The sequence below is a fragment of the Chrysochloris asiatica genome, unplaced genomic scaffold, assembly GCF_000296735.1.
Source record: "Chrysochloris asiatica unplaced genomic scaffold, ChrAsi1.0 scaffold00340, whole genome shotgun sequence".
Taxonomy (NCBI): Eukaryota; Metazoa; Chordata; class Mammalia; order Afrosoricida; family Chrysochloridae; genus Chrysochloris; species Chrysochloris asiatica.
In genome coordinates this window covers 1,945,953-1,966,288 of record NW_006408858.1, presented here as the reverse complement: position 1 = coordinate 1,966,288, position 20,336 = coordinate 1,945,953, and the positions used below count along the sequence as shown (strand labels likewise).

At 45.9% G+C, this 20,336-nt stretch overlaps 1 protein-coding gene across 1 annotated transcript in view; it reads right to left on the bottom strand.

The window, feature by feature from the left end:
* The window catches only part of TXNRD2 (thioredoxin reductase 2), a 79,627-nt gene extending 62,390 nt beyond the window's left edge, over positions 1-17,237 (bottom strand). Inside the window, exons 1-2 of the mRNA XM_006875826.1 lie at positions 17,219-17,237; positions 8,043-8,108 (exon numbers count right to left, since the gene is read on the bottom strand). The gene's annotated coding sequence lies outside the window, so the exon portion shown is untranslated. The remainder of the gene's footprint in view (positions 1-8,042; positions 8,109-17,218) is intronic.
* Between the last annotated feature and the right edge of the window lie 3,099 nt (positions 17,238-20,336).

Sequence of the window (20,336 nt, the reverse complement as noted above, 5' to 3'; positions counted from 1 at the left end):
CTAACAGTCTTCTTTATAGAAACAGAAAAACCAATCCCCAGCTCTATATGTTATAGCCAGAGGCTTTGAAGAGCTAAAGCAATGCTGAGAGAGAAGAACAAAGTAGAACACTTTCTGATTTTAAAACATATTCTGTAGCTACAATAATCAAAACACCCTGGTACTAGTGCAACAAGACATACAGACCAATGGAATAGAATTGAGAGTTCAGAAATAAACCCACACATCTATGGTCAAGTAATTTTTCACAAGGGTATTAAGTCCATTTAATGGAGAAAGAAGAGTCTTTTCAATAAATGGTACTAGGAAAATTGAATTTCCACATGCAAAAGAAAATTGGATTTCCACAAACAAATTCAAAATGGATTAAGGACCTAAATGTGCAAACTAAAACCACAAAATTCTTAGAAGAAAATGCAGGGCAATGCTGTCTAGTCTAGTTTTTAACAATGGATTGTCTAATATAATAACAAAAGCACAAACAGCAGAAGATGAAATAAATAAATGGGACCTTATAAAATTAAAAATTTTTGTTCATCAAAAGATTTTACCAATATAATAAAAAGACATGTGACTGGGAAAATATCTTCGGAAACCATCCAAAAATAATCTAATAACCCAAAATATATAAAACTTAGAGAACAACAGAAAGACAAATAGCCCAATCATAAAATAGGCAAAGAGCTGGAATAGAAATTTCAAGACAGAGGACACTTACATGGCTATCAACACAAGACAACATGCTAAGTACCATTAGGCATCAGAGAGATGCACACTAAAACCATAATGAGATACTATTTCAATCCCTGGTACTATAGGGTAAGCACTAGATTTCTAATTGCAAGGTCAGTGGTTCAAACCTACCAGCCACTCCCTGGAAACCCTATACAGGGTGGTTAAGAGTTAGAATTGGCTCAGTGGCACTTACCAACAACAAGAACGGCTAAAAGGAGACCTGGATGTGCAGTGGCTAAAGGTTGGCGGTTTGAACTCACCAGCCGTTCCACTGAAGCAAGATGTGACAGTCAGCTCCCATAAAGATTTATAGCCTTGGAAGCTCTGAGGGGCATTCTACTCTTGTTGTCTTCTTGTTGTTGTTAAATGCTGTCGAGTCATTTCCAATAATAGGGACCCTGTATAGGGTTTCCAAGGAGTGGCTGGTGAGTTTGAACTGCCAACCCTGTGGTTCAAACCTACCATGCAGCCCAGTGCTTATCCTACAGCCCCACAGCAGGACTCCACTCTGTCTTTCAGGGTCACTACAAGTTGGAATCGACTCAACAGCAGTGGGCTTTGGGCTTTGGAGGATGGCTAAGAGTAAAATAAACAGAAAATAACAAATATTGGTGAGGATGTGGGAAAATTAGAACCCTTCCCCATTTCTGAAGGAATGCACAATTGTGAAAAAGAGTGGGCCAGTTATTCAAAAGACTGAAGCTATAACTACCATGTTGTTCTGTGCTGTCGGGTAGGTTCTGGCTCATAGCATTTCTAAGAGCAGCTGGTGGGTTTGAACTGCTGACCTGTGATTAGAGCATTCAGCAGTCCAATGCTTATCCTACGACACCACACCAGAACTACCATTTGTTGTTATTTAAGTGCCATTGAGTCAGTTCCTACTCATAGTGACCTTATACAGGGTTTCCAAGGCTACTGCAGAAAGCCTCATATGGAGCGGCTGGTGGGCTTGTGATTCGCAGTTCAGTGCTTACCTATAAAATGCATACATGCTCCCAGGACTACCACATGACCCAGTAATTCCACTACTAGGTATAATGCCCAAAAGACTTGAAATCAGAAACTCAAACAGAAGCTAGTACACAAATGTTCACTGAAGCACTATTCACAAAAGCCAAAATGTGGAAGCAACCTAAATGCCCACCAGCAGGTGAATGGATAAGCAAAATGTGGTACACGCATACAATGGAACACTATTCAGCCAGATTAAGTCAGTTATCAAAGCACAAATACTATTGGACTTTACTTATATAAAGATAAGAAAAGGCAAACGTATACAGACTAAAGTTATTAGTGGTTATCTAATTAACTAGTGGTATCTAATGAATAGTTATCTAATTAACTATTAGTAGTAAACTAATAAACTAAAGTCTATTAGTGGTTATCTAGAAGTGAGAGGAAAAATGGGGTTTAATGATGACGGGAAACCTGCATTGATTAGGGATAAGACTGCACAGCCAATTATTATAACTGCTGTTAATAAGTATACACACAAAATGTTGAATTGGCAAAAGTTGTGTGAGTGATTTATTTCTAGCTATACCAACAAAATACGAGTAGCTGATGGGGATTTCCAGGGCAAGATGGTAGAGTAGGCAGGTGCTCTGAGCAGACCCTGTGCAACAAAGACATGAGAGACCAAGTGGGGATCCCGGAATTCTGAGCGTTATAGGATAAGACAGAGAGGTAGATTGAGTGTCAACTGGAAGAGGAAGCTGAATAGAAACAGTGAGAGAGAAGATAAACAAGTGGGGTGTCAGCAGGCGCAGAGAGTTGCAACCATCTTGGGCTTTTGCAAGTGGCTGCGGATACAGTGGTCTGAAGCTACAAGGTGCAGCTACAGGTTGGCAGAAAGGGGATGAAGTTCTCCCTTGTTTCTGTGCTCTCCTGGTGCAATCCGTGTCCAAAGAGAATTCTGAGAACAGCTTGGAAAACATGAAAAGTTACCTTTAAAGAAGAACTAATAAGTCTAAACTCTGGTTTCTTAGCAGAAACCATTCAGACAAGAAGGCAATGGGATGATTTAGGCAAAATTCTGAAAGGAAAAAACTGCCAACCAAGACTCATATACCAAGCAAAGCTGCTCCTCAAGTATGACAGTGAAATTAGGACATTGCCTGATAAACAGAAATTAAAGGAATTTGTAATGACCAAACCAACTTTACAAAATTTAATAAAGTATTCTTTAGATTGAGAACCAACAACAGACAACAGCCTGAGATTACCATACATGACAACACCACCCAGAACTCAATCCAAGCAAATTGTTGTTTTCAAATGCCCTTGAGTTTCTGAGGAGCAGCTGGTGTTTGAATCACTGACCTTGTGATTCAAAATGCCTTGCAGTCAAGTGCTAATGGCGTTGTGGTTACGAATTGGGCTGCTAACCTCAAGGTCAGCAGTTTGAAACTATCAGCTGTTCTGTGGGAGAAAGATGAGGATTTCTGCAGCCTCAGAAACCCTGTGCAAGGTCACTATGAGTGGGAACCAACTCCAAGGTACTTAACAACAACACCAACAAATGGTTTGCTGTAGAGCCAGTTCTGATTCATTGTTGTTGTTGTGTGCCATCGAGTCGGTTCCGACCCATAGCGACCCTGTATAGGGTTTCCAAGGGTGTAAATCTTTACGGGAGTAGAAAGCCTCATCTTTCTCCCGCGGAGCGGCTGGTAGTTTCGAACCGCTGACCTTAAGGTTCGCAGCCCGATTCGTAACCACTACGCTACCAGAGCTCCAGTTCTGATTCATAACGACCCTAAATTAGGTTTCTGAGACTGTAAATTTTTACAGGAGCAGAAAGCCTTATCTTTCTCCTGAGGAACAGCTGGTAATTTTGAACTGCTAACCTCGAGGTTAGCAGCCCGACTCGGAACAGCTGGTAGTTTCGAACTGCTGACCTTGCCGCTCACAGCCTGATTCGTAACCACTACACTACTAGAGCTCCTTTAACTCAGATATGTTGTTGTTAAGTGCCGTCAAGTCGGTTCCGACCCATAGGGTTTAGGGTTTACCAGGATCGGCTGGTGATCTTGAACTGCTGACCTTGCAGTTCAAACCAACTTTGCAGTCCAGTCCATTAACCCACAGTGCCACAACAGGACTCCTACACTACTCTTTTTACTTTGTGGTTGACTTCATTATAAATTGGTACCTCTGGTGCCTATTATCAGTGTTGTAGGCAATAGTGCAGGTACAGAGCTTCCAAATGGCTTGGAAGTCAAGTAGATATCAAGATAAAACAGATTGTTTTAAATAAGGAAAACAGCAATAAATTACAGGGTGACCTCAAAGAAATTTAATATACTTGCACATCAAAATAAAGGAAAACCAGAAAAATTTAGTCAACAGTAGCACAACAGAAATGAAAAGACAACTCACAAACAAAATGAATTCAGCATAGAAAATGATGAGGAACAAGGAAACCAGCAGCACCACAAAAAAAAGCACACAGCAAAATGACAGCAATCAATTCATACCTAGTGATAATTGCACTGAATGCAAATAGATTAAATCTTGCACCAGTCAAGGGATAGAACAAAATAAATAAGAAAACAGGATCCTTCAATATGTTGTCAACAAGAGACACATCAAAAAGACAGAGCCTAAATGCCCATCAACAGAGAATGGATAAACAAACTTTGGTACATACATTCAACAGAACACTATGCAATTTTGAAGAATAACAATGAATCTGCAAAACACCTCACAACATAGATGTACCTGGAGGACATTATGCTGAGTGAAAACAGTCAATAACAAAAGGACAAATATTGTATGAGAACAATGTTGTAAATAGTTAAGAAAAGGTTTTCTGAATAAAAGAAACCATCAGTGATGGTTATGTGGGAGAAGGAAAAGCAATTCACAGACTAGAGAGCAGACATGGCACTATAGGATAAGCACTGGACTGCAAGGGCGGTTTGAATCAAAATCCACTAGCTGTTCCTCAGAACCCTATACAGCATTACTATGAGTCAGAACCTATTTGACAGCATGTAATCACAACAACAACAGACGGTAGACAGACACGTTAACATGAGTGACAGGGTGGGCAATACACATTAAGAGGGAGGATGTCAGAGGAAAGATGAAGGTTAGTTAAAGTGAACAGAGGCAAATGCTGTTAACTGTTGGTACATGGAGGGGATTGTAGCCATGTAATGATGCAAAGTAGATGATTTGTTGAATGTAAAACTAATGATCTGCTCTGTAAACCTTCTCTCAATTCACAATAAAAAGTTTTTAAAAACCACAATGATATACCACTTCATACCTACTAAATCAAAAACCTGAACCCAGTGCTATTCAGTAGATTCTGACTCATTGTAACCATGTATGGGGTTTCTGAAGCAGCTGGTGTGTTTGAATTGCCAATCTTGCAGTTACCAGTCCAATGCTTCTCCTACAACACCATATCAGGGCTCTGAGATTATAAATATTTATAGGTTAAAAAGCTTTATCTTTCTCCCATGGGGCCATGATAGGTTTGAACCACCAACTGAGATTAGCAGCCCAACACCTAACCTACAGCTCCACCACACCAACTTGTAATCAAAGACAGATGATTACAAATGTTGGAGAAGATATAGAAAAACTGGAATCCTCATATGCTACTGGTGGAAATGTCAAATGGTCGGGTACTGTGGAAAATAGCTTGGCAAGTCCTCAAGAGACAAACACAGAGTTAGCATGTTGACTGAGACTAACATACATGGCAATATCACCTAGACTCAACCCAGACGTTGTTGTTGTTAAGTGCTGTTGAGTCAATTCCAACTCACAGTGACCCTGTATAGGGTTTCCGAAGAGCAGCTGGTGGGTTTGAACTGCAGATCTTGTGGTTCACAGTCCAGTGCTGACCCTACAGTGCAACACCAGGAGCCCACCCTAGATATATAAGTATTCAAAGAAAAACAGACCTACGAGACTGAAAATAGAGAACCAGAGATAGCAGTTTGCAACAACAACCCACAAAGTAAACAAAAAAACCCATAAAGTTAAAAGAGGGAATAATGTAGTAATAGAACTTCTAAATGTTACAAGTGAATTTTGAGAAAAAAATAACATTAAAAAAAAAGCCTAAGTGCAGCAATGAAGATAAGGGCTGAGTTTGACCATGTTCCACAGATTCCCATCGACCTGGAGATGACAGAAGAGGAAGAGCTGGTTGGTCCAAAGTGTGGTGAGACCTGGGGACTCCTGAGCCCATGGATGAGGACATAGCCATGGAGGACTCGAGCTGAAAGAGAAGCATCCAGCTGATATGAAGTGAGGGGAGATGCACAAAAATGCCCAAACTTGTTGATAGTACCCATTCGACCTAGCTTTGATGGCTTGATGATAAGAACTCAACTAGAGGAAGATTTAAAAAAAAAAAAAAAAATTTTTTTTGATAAAGGAAACAAGTATAAATTGCTACAATTTGATGAACTTGACCTATACATATGGATATAGTAGTTCAAAATACCAACGGAGAGGGAAAGAGTCTTCACATCAAATATCAATCCTATCCCCTTTGTATAGGATTGGGCAACTTAAGACATTGGGTTGATAGGGACAGGCAACTTAGACACTGGCTACCTAAATGGGGAGGGGAGGGCTAAAAAGGCACAAAGTGACTGGCTTACAAGTTTTCAAGAGAGAGTTTAGTTTTGAGTGTGCAAGGAAAGGCAGAATCCCCACTGAATAGTTTTTATCATGTCTAGATGGCTCTGGTGAAAGGCAATGGGGATAAGATTCTTATGACTCAATAGTGAGTAATTGTTATCATGACTAATTGAGGCCATCACAACTATAAAGGTAGACGTTTTGTACACAAAAAGGGGGGAGTAGTTAATCTTACAATCCAGGAACAGAGAGGACCCTAGGACCATCAAGGGAGAAGAACATGAGCAGAAAGTGGGACCCTATCCAGAGAAGCTGCAACACCATATATGGAAACAGAGATGAGGACATGGCGAGAGAGAGCAGCTGAGGACTCAAGAGACATGGGAAAAGAGGAGCTGGGTGCTGGTGGCCAGCAGGCAGGCTTGCTGAATGTGCCCTTTGGTTGTTTAAATTATAGGTTAATGAGTGTTTTTGTGTACATTCCCCTCCTCAAAACAAAAAAAAACAGAGGGAATAGAAGCAAATACTGTTGAATAATGATACATGGAGATTGTAATAATTGCAATGAAACGATGAGTGTAAAACTGATGTTCTCCCATGTAAACTATCACTCAATTCACAATAAAAACTTAAAAAAAACAAAAAAAGCTGAACTATAATCCTAAAAACAGACCAAGCCTTACTCCTAGACCCAGCCCAGCACCTATCCTATCACTAACCCAAGCCCTAACCATGATCCTAACACTAAATGAAGTAGTACACCTTGCATAGATCTAACCATAGTCCTAATCTTAATTCTTTACTCCTACCCACCCCACCCACCCATCATCCCCCCAAATAAAAATAATGAATATTAAAAAAATATTTTAAAAACAGGACCTGAGTTTCCCAGCCAGAATAACTGATCCTCTCATCCCAAACTGGCCCTGCTTTTCCACCTCCACCCTGCCCATCCACCCAGCATCGGCCTCCTTGTCTCACTTAGTCTCCAGCAACACCTCATAGTCAACCTGATCATCTGCTCAGGATGGTCTAACAGCAAATTATAATACCTCTGTCTTGGCCTCTGGGCCCAGCATATTATTTCAACACTTCTTTCCCTAATACCCACAGCGCCCAGGCCTGTATGGGTGCTAGGCAAAGCTCTGGCATATTGCCCTGGTAGAGACTCTACTGAGGGTAACCAATGCTAGGAAAACGAAGGGCTCAACATACGCAGGTATCCAACTCCAGGAATGCCATCTGGGCAGCCTTGCTGCAGAGATGCAAAGGAGAAGAGTGGGCAGCCAGAGCACCCAGCCAGGGGAAGCAGAAGCTAAGTGGCTGGGAGCAGCTCGGAGGCAACAGGGCAGGAGTGCTGAGACCAAGTTGGGGGAGATGAGGTCAGACAAGCAGAGGGGCAAATCCGGTGGTTCGGTGGCTACTGGGGGCTGAGTAAAGGGGAGGGGGTTCTGGAGGAGAGCAGGCTGGGACCAAGGTCTTAAACGGGCCACTCTGGCTGGCTGCTGTGTAGACACTCTAGGGGAGGCAGGGAACAGGGATCAGTGAAATGACCCCCCTGGGTAGCTCTGAGCATTGTGAAAATGGACAGGCCACAGCCAGAGGCCAGCACAGAGACAATATAGTTACTCATTTCCATTCAGGATGTGTTTCCACCAGGCCTGCTGTATGCTCGGAGACACAGGATGCACACATACCTTCCTTGGCACACGCCAGGCCGCCAGATCCTCCACCAATCACCAGGAGGTCATAGTCCCGCTGCCCTGCAGGGAAGAAGGATGAGAGGAAGGAAACGAGCAACAAGGCTGGTACCCAGGTTCCAGAAGGGGCCAGGTGACTTCCAAAAGGCAAGCATCAACAATGTCCTATGTTGTTGCTATTGTCAGCAGGCACTGATTCGGCCCCCGACTCATGACACCACCAACCACAATGAGGTAAAATGTGCTTTTGGTCCTGTGCCACCCCCATAATCAGTTGCAGATAGGACCTTTGTGATCCATAGGGTGTATACTGGCTGGTTTTTGGAAGTAGAGCAGCAGGCCTTTGTCTGGAAGCGCCATTGAAACCTGTTCATGCTCATAGCAACATGAGGGGACTGCACCTGAGACACATCGGCTGGGAATCAAACTGGGGGTCTGCATAGAAGGTGAAGATTCTGCCAGTATGCCACCACTGCCCCCTAAATGTTATATAACCCACAGTTATCAAATCACTTCTGACTCACAGTGATCTTATTGGGCACAGCATAACTGCTCCTTGGGATTTCTGAGACTGGACATCTTTATAGGAGGTGCCAGCTAGTAGATTCAACCGCTGACCTTGTGGTTAGCAGCCCAATGTTTAATCCACTGAACCACCCAAACCAAAAACTCAAACCCACTGCCATTGAGTCTGTTCTTACTCATACTGAGACATGGTACAAGTGGGGGAACACACTGCCCAGGTGAGGAGGCACTCCATGGCACACTGGCCTCCTGGGACAAGTCACCTTATGCACTGTTCTCCTGGCCCACACTCTTTCCTGGCAGGAGGTGTCAGGGGGGCAGGTGATACCAATAACCCTAACCCTAACCCTCTCGTTCGGCAAGAATCAGCTGTCCCTGAGGTTGTTCTCCTGTCCCCAGAGAAGCTGTGGGGCTCAACTGCATAAGGCTGCAACTTGGACATTCTCATTGTGGGTTAGCATTCTTCATTGCCTGCAGCCAAGTTCTAACCTGGGAGTTTCCCTCACTGCCAGCCCACCTGATGCTGTATGGAATAGAGTTGCTGAGAATGTAAATCTTTATGGGAGCAGGCAGTCTCATCTTTCTCCTAAGGAGTGACTGGTGGGTTCGAATCACACTTTGAGGTTAGCAGCCTAATGACTAGCTCACAGCACCACCAGGGTTCCTTAAACTTTATTTGTTGTTGTTGTTAAGTGCCATACAGTCAGCTCATATTCATAGCAACCCTGTATAGGGTTTCTGAGGAGTGGCTGGTGAATTTGAGCCGCCAACTTAGTGCCAGCAGTCCAGTGCTTATCCTACAGTGTCAGATACATTTTATCTAGACAAGTCACCCAGCCCACGACTATCTGATTGCTAATGATCACACACTGAGGCAGACGGCCGCTCTTAACCTGACCATCTGTCCAAATCCAGAGAACAAGGCGTATGGGGTGGGAGGTGGGTGTCCACAGGCCCATGGAGCTCATCTGCACCCCTAGCCTTGTCTAGAGGAAGAGACTGTGACTAGCAGGAGAGCTCAGAACTCTAAATCCAGCAAGTGGCACAGGCAGACACAGAATCAAGACACAGATGAGAGCACGTGTCTTCCTGAAGCCATGTTTTTTGGTTGCAAAGGTTATTCTTCATCATCGGAGAGTGAGGAGACAGGGTGCACACAGCAAGCCGTTCTATTCTCCTGGTGGATGCAGCAGCTCAGATGAGGCCAAACTGGAGGGGAGACTGGGGATGGATGATGACTCTAAGGAAGAGAGATCTGTCCCCACCCTGGTTTCCTTCTGTGTCTCCCCAATTCCTTAGACAGCCTGTTTCCTCCTGTGTTTTTGTATTTCCTGAAGAAAGGGCCACTTGTTGCTATACTGTAAGCTACTAGCATAGAAGGAGGCATAAAATGGGAGGTAAGGGACAAAAGCAGGGGGGAAGAGGTAAGGAGAAAGGTAGCCAGAAGAGGTTTAGAGAGGGAGCTGGGAGGGGTGAGGGAGGCGGGGTGAAGGAGGGAGGCAAAGAGGGATGAAGTTAGTGAGAGTTAGTGAGGGAAGGAGGGGTGAGCAGAGGGAAAGAAGGAGAGAGGGGAAGAGGCAGAGGGAGGTCAAGAAGGTATGTTCCTAGGTGCGGCAAGCCTGCCACTGGTCTAATCAAGGGGCCCAGGGTCTGGACATCCAGTAGAGCCGCCTACTTCCTGGGGAAGAATGGGCAGACTAACAGAAAATTGCCAGGAAAGGTGGTCTAGATGGTCACTACAATCAACTGCTAACCAAAAGGTTAGAGGTTCAGGCCCGCCCATAGGCACCGTGGACAAAAGGCCTGGTAATCTACTCCCAAAAGATCCCAGCCACTAAATGCCCCATGGCACACAGCTCTCTTTGACCCACGAGGAGTCAGAGTTGACTTGGTGACCACTGGTGATGTTGATGACTATTATGAGGATGGGGAGAAGGGGGCACAGATGGGGTGGGGGCATGGATAGCTGGCCAGGATCTAGGATATACAACATGGCATGAGCCTGTTGTCCTCCCAGGGCATCAGGCTGCATGCTGCAGGCACACACAAGGCAACAAGAAATTCTGCTACCCCCACATACACAGTGCATGCCAGGCCCCAGTGACCTGGGGTCCTCCCCATGCCAGCAGGACAGCCCAGAGTTTGTCACTGAGAAGGCTGGTTTGAAGCCACCTCAAACTTCCTGGGATGGGAAAGTGGCCGAGGTCACACCTGCAGCCCCTGCCCAGAGACCCATTCCCCTAGGGGCAACAACTTTGCAGGGGCCCTACACATAGGGTCCTCAAAGCTCCAGAGACCTGGGCAGAGGACTCTCCTTCTGACCCCTGGGTCTGCAGGGACCCAGGAGCTGTATTCTGTCACTTATGTGACCTACAGTTGCCTTGCCTGGCGTCACATCCGGTGCCCTCCAAGAACTTGCCACACCTGAAGCTCACAGCTGGCCCCACCCTAAAGTCCCATACATTGTGTGACAGTGTGTCTGAGACAGGTACACCTGTACCCTGAATCTAAAGGGTGACAACTCCATTCCCACAGCCAAGCCAAAAGTAGGCCAGGTCCCAAATTCAACTCAGGGTTGTCAATAGCCTAGACTGCCCCAAAACTCTGATGGCTTGGATATGAGGCCAAAGAATTAAGGGCTGCCTTGGTGACATGAGAGCACAAGTCCCAAGTCTTAGTTGAGGACATCTCTGGCCCTACCTTCCATTGCAGACACCTGTCCTCCCCGTCCGCTCACAGAGTCTGGTGTCAGAGTGAAACCTTCAGCCAGTGGCCCAGAGATAGAGCTTATCTTTGGCTGGTTTGCTGACACACTGGGCACACCCAGAAGCCCAGAAGTCAGATTAAGAGGTTAGTCTTTGGTGCCTTTTGGAAAGGTATGAAATCTACCATGGAAGCACTTGTCAGGACTCAGGAGCCTGTGGGAGGTTACCACCCCACTCTGCCAGACAGCCCTCCCACCCACCCATGAACACCCAACACTGTATTATCTTTAACCTTAGTGCCTGGCCTTGGCAGACTGCCCAGGTGAGGGACAGTTGAAGGTTCTCCACATGGGCACACGGGCACACTGGCCTCCTGGGACAGCCACCCTGTGCATTGTTCTCCTGGCACCCTCTTTCCTGTCAGGAGGTGTCGGGGGTGGGGGAGGGATCGAATCAGCTGTCTCTGAGGCTGTTCTGCTATCCCCAGAGAAACTGTAAGGCTGAACCGCATGAGGTTCCAACTTGGACATTCTCTGTATGGACTGGCATTCTTCACTGCCTGCAGCAAAGTTCTAACGTGGGGGCTTCTGTCACTGCCAGCACTCCTGGGCTGCCACTGTAGGCCCATTGTTGTTCTTGGGTGCCATTGAGTCGGTACTGACTCATAGCGACCTTACGCACAACAGAATGAAACACTGCCCGATCCTGGGCCAATCTCACTATTGTTGCCATGCTTGAGCCCACTGATGTTGCCACTTGGCCAATCCATCTCACTGGGGGTCTTCCTTTTTTTCTCTGACCCTCCACCTTACCAATATGTCCCTCCTGACAATATGTCTGAAGTATGAGAGATGAAGTTTGGCCATCCTGGCCTCCAAGGAGCACTCTGGCTGTACTTCTTCCAGCACAGATCTGTTGGTTCTTTTGGCAGCCCATGGCACTTTCAATATTCTCCTCCAACACCATAACTCAAAAGCATCAATTCTTATAAGGTCTTCCTTATTTATTGTCCAGCTTTCACATGCATATGAGGTTACTGAAAATACCATGGTGTACCTGAGTCTTCAAGCTAACATCCTTGCATTTCAACTCTTTAAAAAGGTCTCGTGCAGCAGATTTGCCTAATGCAATATGTCCAATGACATATTTCTTGACTGCTGCTTCCATAGTGTTGATAGTTGATCCAAGAAGAATGAAATCCTTGACAACATCTATCTTTTCTCCATTGATAAGAATGTTGTTTATTAGAGGGAGAGTGACTGTGTGCTGAAGACCTGGGGGGTACTGGGGAAGGATTGCATGGAGGGGATTGTAACCAGGGCAATGAGACGATATATGATAGAATGAATGTAAAACTAATGTTCTCCCACGTAAACTATCACATAATTCACAATAAAACATTTAAGAAAAAAAAGAATGTTGTTTATTGGTCCATTGGTGAGGATTTTTGTTTTCTTTACATTGAGATGCAATCCATACCAAAGGCTGTGCTCTTTGATATTCATCAGTAAATATTTTAAGTCTTCTTCACTTTCAACAAGCAATGTTGTATCTTCTGCATATTCCCTCTGCAGTTGGGGAAGCACTTGCTTATGCCCAGCTGCAAACCAAATGCTCTGTCCACAGCGTGTTGCTGTGATTCTGGAAGCTAGGTCACTGGTATTTTAAATACTAGTAGGGTCACCCAAAGTGGGCAGGTTTCAGATGAGCTTCCAGAGTAAGACAGACTAGGAGAGCCTGACTACTTCCGAATATTTAGTCACTGAAAACCTTGTGAATAGCAGTGGGACTCTGTCAGATAGCACCAGAATATTGACTATTGAAGCATGATGAAGAGCACCAGAGTGTTCAGATATAGTATTGGAAAATGAGTTTCCAACTCAGGTTAGAAGGCACTCAAAATACAACGGGGAAGAATTGTGTCCTCAAAGTAAAGTTGACCATGATGCGAATGAAGTAAAAGCTTTTATGATCTTCATTTGCTGATGGGGAACAACTCAAAATGTGGAGAAACATCTGCAAACATTCATTGATAATTGGAACACAGAATGTATGAAGTACGAATCCAGGAAAATTGTAAATTGTCAAAAGTGAAATGTAATGCATAAACATCAATATCCTAAATTATTAGTGAGCTGAAATGGACAGGTATTGGCCATTTTTAATCTGACTGGTATTGGGCATTTGAAATGGACTGGTATTCGTCCATTTACTATGCTGGGACTGACAAATTGAAGAGGAATGGTGTCGCATTTATCATCAAAAAGAACATTTCAAGATTTGTTTTCAAGTACAACACTGTCTGTGATAGGATAATATCCACATGCCTACAAGGAACACTAGTTAATACAACTACTATTCAAATTTACACACCAACCACTAAAGTTAGTGATGATGAAACTGAAGAATTCTATTAACTTCTTCAGTCTGAAATTGACCAAACATGCAGTCAAGACACATTGATAATTACTGGTGATTAGAATGCAAAGGTTGGAAACAAAAAGGACCGATCAGTCATTGCCCAGTGAAATACGTCTCGTGCAAAGCCTCTGCAGAGTATAGGACCTTAGGTGGAATCCTGCGTCCCATCCAGAACCTTATGAGGTGGGACATTCCCACTAGCAAGGACAAGCAGACCAGCCTGGAACAGCTAGAGCAACAGAAGATATATCTTCAAAGAAAGATCATCAGGAAAAATCCAAAATAAAAATGTCAGCATGATTGGCTACTACAAGAATAAGCAAGTTGTTTGCCAGGAAGCCATCAATGTAAGCAATCAAGTTCCTTCAGGGCAAACTCCCCTCTAAAACTGACACTCAAAGGGAACATATGAACAAGCATGTAAGCTTGCTGGCAACAACACTGGTGAGTGTTTAAGAGAGGGAAAGGCAGCAATGAAGAAATGGGCTGAGTTCAACCACAGTCCATTGACTCCCCGTTGACCTGGAGATGAGAGAGAGAAGAGGAAGGGCTGGTTGGTCCAAAGTGTGGTGAGACCTGGGAACACCTGGGCCCATGGACAAGGACATAGCCACAGAGGGCTGGAACTGAGAGTGAAGCATCCAACTGATATGAAATGAGGGGCGATACACAAGAACACCCAAACTTGCAGACAGTACTCATTTGACCTAGCCTCAACGGCTCGATAATCAGAACTCGACTAGAGGAAGATTACAAAAAAAAGAAATTCTTTTTGACAAAGGAAACAAGGGTAAATTGCTACAATTTGATGAATGTAACCTATACTCATTGAGGTAGTAACTCTAAATACCAACAGAGAGTGAAGGAGTCTTCACATCAAGTATCAATGCTATCCCCTCTGTAAACAGGGTAGATAGGGACGAGCAACTTAGACATTGGCTACCTAAAATGAGGGGGCAATAAAGGCACGAAGTAACTAGCTTACAAGGTTTCAAGAGGGAGTTTAGTTTAAGAGTATGGGGTGGGGGGTAGAGAAAGAGTCCCCACTGAATAGTTTTCATCTTGTCTAAATGAGTCTGGTTAAAAGAGATGGGGATAAGATTCGTATGATTCAATAGTGAATAATTGATATCATGACTAATTGTGACTGTCACAATCGTAAAGGTAGAAGTTTTGTAACAAAAACAGAGGAGTGGTTAATCTTACAGTACAGAAACAGAGGACCCTAGGACCATCAAGGGAGAAGAGCACAAGCAAAATGTGGGACCTTATCCAGAGATGCAGTGATGCCAGAGATGGAGGCAGAGATGGAGTCATGAAGAGGGGGAGCATCTGAGGACTCTAGATTTACGGGAAGTGAGGGACTAAGAGCTGGAGGCCAGGAGGCAGACTTGCAGAATGTGCCCTTTGTAGGTATAAATTATTATATATGCCTGAGTGGTTATTTATTTATTTAAAAAAAAAAAAAAAAGAATAGAGAGAAATATTGTTAACTGATGGTACAATTATAATCATTGTAATGAAACAAGGTGTATGATTTGTTGAATGTCAACTGATGATCTGCCCTATAAACTTTCACTCAATCCACAATAAAAACCTTAAAAAAATAAAAAATAAAATGACGTATTACATTAGGTAAATCTGCTGCACAAGACCTCTTTAAAGTAAGTGTTCAAGAGCAAAGATGTCAGTCTGAGGACTAAGGTGTGCCTGACCCAAGCAAAGGTATTATCATATGAAAGTTGGACAGTGAATAAAGAACACCGTGTAAGAATGTATGCGTTTGAGTTATGGTGTTGGAGAAGAATATTAAGAGTACCATGGATAGCCAGAGAACAAAGAAATCTGTATTGTAAGAAGTATGGCCACAATGCTCCTTAGAAGTTAGGGTGGCCAGACTTCATCTCTTATATGAATTATTAGGAGGGACCAGTTCCTGGAGAAGGACATCATGGTAGAGTGGAGGGTCAGCAAAAAAGAGGAAGACCCCCAACAAGATGGACTGGCACAGTGGCAGCAACAATGGGCTAAGCATGGCAACGATTGTGAAGTTGGCACGGAACTTGGCAGAGTTTCATTCTGTTGTGCACTATGAGTCAGTACCAACTGGATGGCAACTAACAGCAACATAGGATTTCTGAGAGCAGCTGATGGGTTTGAACTCTCGACCTTGCAGTTACCAGTCCAGTACATATCCTACAGTGTCATACCAGGGCTCTGTATTGCATGGTCAAGGGGTAAGCAAAAGTTACCATAGGCTGTCCTATGTCCTGCCCTTCCCAAGACTGTACCCATGCACAGCTTTGTCTGTTGACAAGTGTGGTCAACTCTCACTGGTATTCCTTTATGGCTGTCATCCCTATGAAAATGTCCTCCCCCTCAATACTCACTCTCTATCCCCATCATCCAGTGCTTTGTCCATCATCCAGGGGGTAGAACCAACAGGGGGCTGACCACACCACGACAGCTGTGGTGGTGCTGTAACCAGCCGCCGTGGGAGCCTACCCTCATGAGCCCTCCCAAGAGGCCTGATATCCAGTTTCTGTTTAGAGACCCCAGTGGCACCCTGGACACTCATAATTGTCATGGTCTGGTTACTGCCCAAGGAGCCCTAGTGGCACAGTGCTAGTGACATTGGGCTGCCAACCAAAAGGTTGGCAGTTCAAACCAACCAGCTGCTCTCTGTGAGAAAAATGAGGCTGTCTGCTTCTGTAAAGATTGAGTCTCAGAAACCTTAGGGAGCACACTCTGTCCTATAGAGTAGCTATGAATCTGAATCAACTGGACTGCAGTAGATCTATTGCTTGTCAATTACACCTCATTAATGCAAGCCAAAACACTTAACAACAATGACAACAAAAGCGATTTAAGGAACCCTGGTGAGACAGTGGGTTAAGTGTTGGGCTGCTGCTAACTGAAAGACTCTTTGGTGAAAGATAAGGCAGTGGTCTCCCATAAAGATTTATAATCTTGGAAACCCTACAGGGCAGTTCTATTTTGTCCTATGGGGTCGTTATGGGTCAGAATTGACTTGATGGCAGAAGGTTTGGTTGTTCTAGTTTTAGGATTTATGTATCTCCGTGGCTCCATTGCCCCATTCTCCCTCCCCACCCCAGCACAGCATGGCCTGCCTGCAGTGGGGCTCAGCTAGCATCCTTCATTCAGCCCCTGCCTGTCAAGTGCTGAGCGCCTACTACAGGCCGTGGCTAGTGGCTTGGGGACTTAGGAGGTGGCAGGTCCGGCCGACTATTGCTGAAATTGGGCTGACCGGTGCCTTAAGAGTGCTTTAACAGGAGCCTGCCCTGCAGGGTTGGGCATGAGCCCTCTCGAGTGACCTGGTGGCACTAAGGAGGCATCAGCTGCAGAGGGCACAGGTCCCTTTATCACGGGGCCTCAGACCAGAGCCCCGATTTGTGTTCCCACAGGGGGAAACGAACGGCGGGGCGGCTGGCGGCAGTTCCGCGCCGACGTCCCCCACGCACGAACGTCCCCCACGCATACATCCCCGGTCGCGCGCCCTACCTGCCGCGGTCCCCGCTGCACCCCGCGCGCGCCACAGAAAGCGCCCGCCGCGTCCCCAGAGCGCCGCCGCCATCGCCGCCACCTCCGCCATGGTGGCTCGGGCCCTTGCGGCGGCCGGGGCTGCCCGGGGCTCTGCCTGCGCCGGCCCGGGAGTGCTGGCGGGACCAGGACGCGGCGGATGTGCGGCTGGCGGCTCGGTGAGTACGCAGGGCCCTCGCCAGACGACCTGCGGGTGTCGGGGACGCGCTCGGGCAGAGCTTCCACCCCGGGCAGGGCTGCTGCGGGAGGGTCACACCCGGACCTAGGGCTGAAGGCAGACCCCCAGATGGGAGGCTCTGTGGAGCCCAAGGCCCTAGGGGCCCAAAGATCTCCCTAACCGATTCCTCCTTGGAGGCCGTGGGGTGGCCCTTAGGGGCCTTTTCGGTCAAGGAAGGGCCGTCCCCCTGGAAGGCGGGGTCTGGGTAGTGGGCAGGAGCCTCACTTGGGAATGATTCAGAAAAAGGGCGATGACCCCAGTATTCTTGGGCCAGTACTTCGGGTTTTTCCAGCTAGGGGCTTTGTGCTTTTGCATTTTAAATACGAGCCTCCCAGCCTGAGAAGCTTGTCTGCCCCTGCCGCCTTCTCGAGGTCCCTTCGAGGGGCTCTGGCCTTGGGGCCCCCCTGGTTTTTGAGGATCCAGACGCCTAAGGTTAGATTCAGCTCGTACATGCCGGGCTCTGTCTAAGATGGGGGATGGGAGGTGGGCTGCGGCCCTTAGGCAGGGTGGGAACTGGACGTGCTCTGGGCTCTGCAAGGGGACCACTCTGGTCAGGAGCTGCCCTTGAGGGGTCCTGGCTAGGCAGGTCCTCAGAAGAAGGAATAACCTCCCAGCTCCCACGCACAGAGGAGACTCCAGTTCTGGCTGGAGAGACCATTCCGTAGGGCACATGCCAATCTCCCCTCCTTGGAAGGTTTTCCCAGGCCCCCTGCTCCCCAAAGGCACCCCCTTCCACTCTGTCCTCTCTCCGGAGTTCTTGGCCATCCGCTCTCTTTTGTCCCTCAAACCTCTGGGGAATCAGTTTTGTCTGCAAAACAAGTGTGTGGGAGGCCCTGCTCCTTGGAGTGACTGTGATGGCAGTCACAGCAATTCCTGGCAGCGCCTGGCATGCAGGCGTTATGCAGTATGTGAAAGACCTTCCCCTGTGCCTGGGGTGGAGGGGCATCTTTTTGAGATTAGAGCTGTGTGAGTTCAGATTTCTTGTTCCATGTTGGCTCGGAGCAGCTGGCAGGAGGCTGCAGGCAGAGTATGAGTCAAGCAAGCAGGGCTGATCTATTATTTTTCTGACTCTAGCTGCTCTCTGCCCTGGGCCTCAAACCTACAACCTTGATACCAGCATTCTCCTGTCCATACCAGTCCTGCCCAGACCTGTGTCTGCACTAGTGTCCTAGTGCCCTTGGGGCAGCATTTCTCCTCCTCCAAACTTCAGGAGGGGATAGAGTGAATCACTGACAGCATCAGCCCAAAGCCCCCCACCTTTTTTATTTCAACCAGATCTGACACTAGTCTCTATTGTTCTCCTGGGTTTGATCATTTGTTGCAGTGGCTACACTCATAGACCCTGCTCATGATTATGGGGTTTATTAGGGAAGTTGTTAAGTGCCTCAGAGTCAGTTCCAACTCATAGCAACCCTGTATAGCGTTTCCAAGGAGCAGGTGATAGGTTTGAACTGCTGACCTTGTGGTTAGCAGTTCAGTGCTTAAACTACAGCGCCATACCATTAAGGAAATTGTTGTTGTTAAGTGCCATGGAGTCAGTTCAATTCAGGATCAGAAATGACTAGGATACAGTTCGTTCAGGACAGCCTCTTCTCAGCTGTGCTCACAGGCAGACCTCTCTCTGACCTTCAGTCCCTCAGCTCAGCCTCTGCCCTGTTTGGGCAAGTGTTATAAAGCCCTCTGCTGTTAAGTGCCATCGAGTCGGTCCCCAGGAACAGCTGGTAAGTTTGAATCACCAACCTTGAGTTAGCAGTCTAGTGTTTAGCCTACAATGCTGGAATAAAGCTTTCTAATGCCACCAATAAATGTCTAGAGGCACCTTACTGTGCTCAACTCTCTTTGTGGGTTGGCAAATCTAGCTTCACGGAGTAGCAAACCGACTGTCATTGAGTCAGTTCTGACTCATGGCAACCATACAGGACAGAGTAGAACTGCTCCTTAAGGTTTCCAAGACTGTACATTTTTACAGAAGCAAACTGCCTCATCTGTCTCCTTAGGAGTGGCTTGTGGACTTGAACCTCTAACCTGAGGTTGGCAGCCAAACACTTAACCCACTGCGCCAAATTCAGGCATAGTAAAGCCAACTGCAGAGCTATCTCACTTATCCAGAAGTCTGTGCAATACTGACTTCAGCAAAGTAGAGCCTCACCAAGAAATAAGATGGACGTCTAAGAGTACCCAAAAAACCAAATTCACTGCAGTTGTGTCAATTCCAAATCCTAATGATGTTATAGGACAGAGTCGGACTGCTCCATAGGGTTTCTAGGGCTATAAATCTGTACAAGGGAATGGGTTATGCATTGGGTTGTTAACTCACTTCTCTGTGGGAGAAAGATGATGCTTTCTGCTCCTGTAAAGATTTACAGCCTTGGAAACCCTACACAGGGTCAATATGCGTTAAAATAAAATGTCAAAGGGCAGCTGGAGAAGACAAAACCAAGTATTATAATGAAATGTACAAAGACCTAGAGTTAGAAACTAAAAGAGAAGAACATGCTCAACATTTTTCAAGCTGAAAGACTGAAACAAAAATTCAAGCCTCAGGTTGTAATACTGAAGTAGGATAAGCACTGGACTGTGAACCACAAGGTCTACAGTTCAAACCCACCAGCTGCACCTTGGAAACCCTGTACAAGGTCCCTATGGGTCAGAATCAACTCGATGGCACTTAATAACAACATGAGCAAAATACTGAAAGACTAAGAGGCTTCAAAAGAAAATGGGATAAACAAACTGTGGTACATACACACCATGCTACCTTGAATAATAACAGGGAGGCTGCAAGGCGCTGCATAACATGGATGAACCTTGAGGACATTATATTGAGTGAAATTAGTCAGTCACAAAAGGAGAAATATTGCA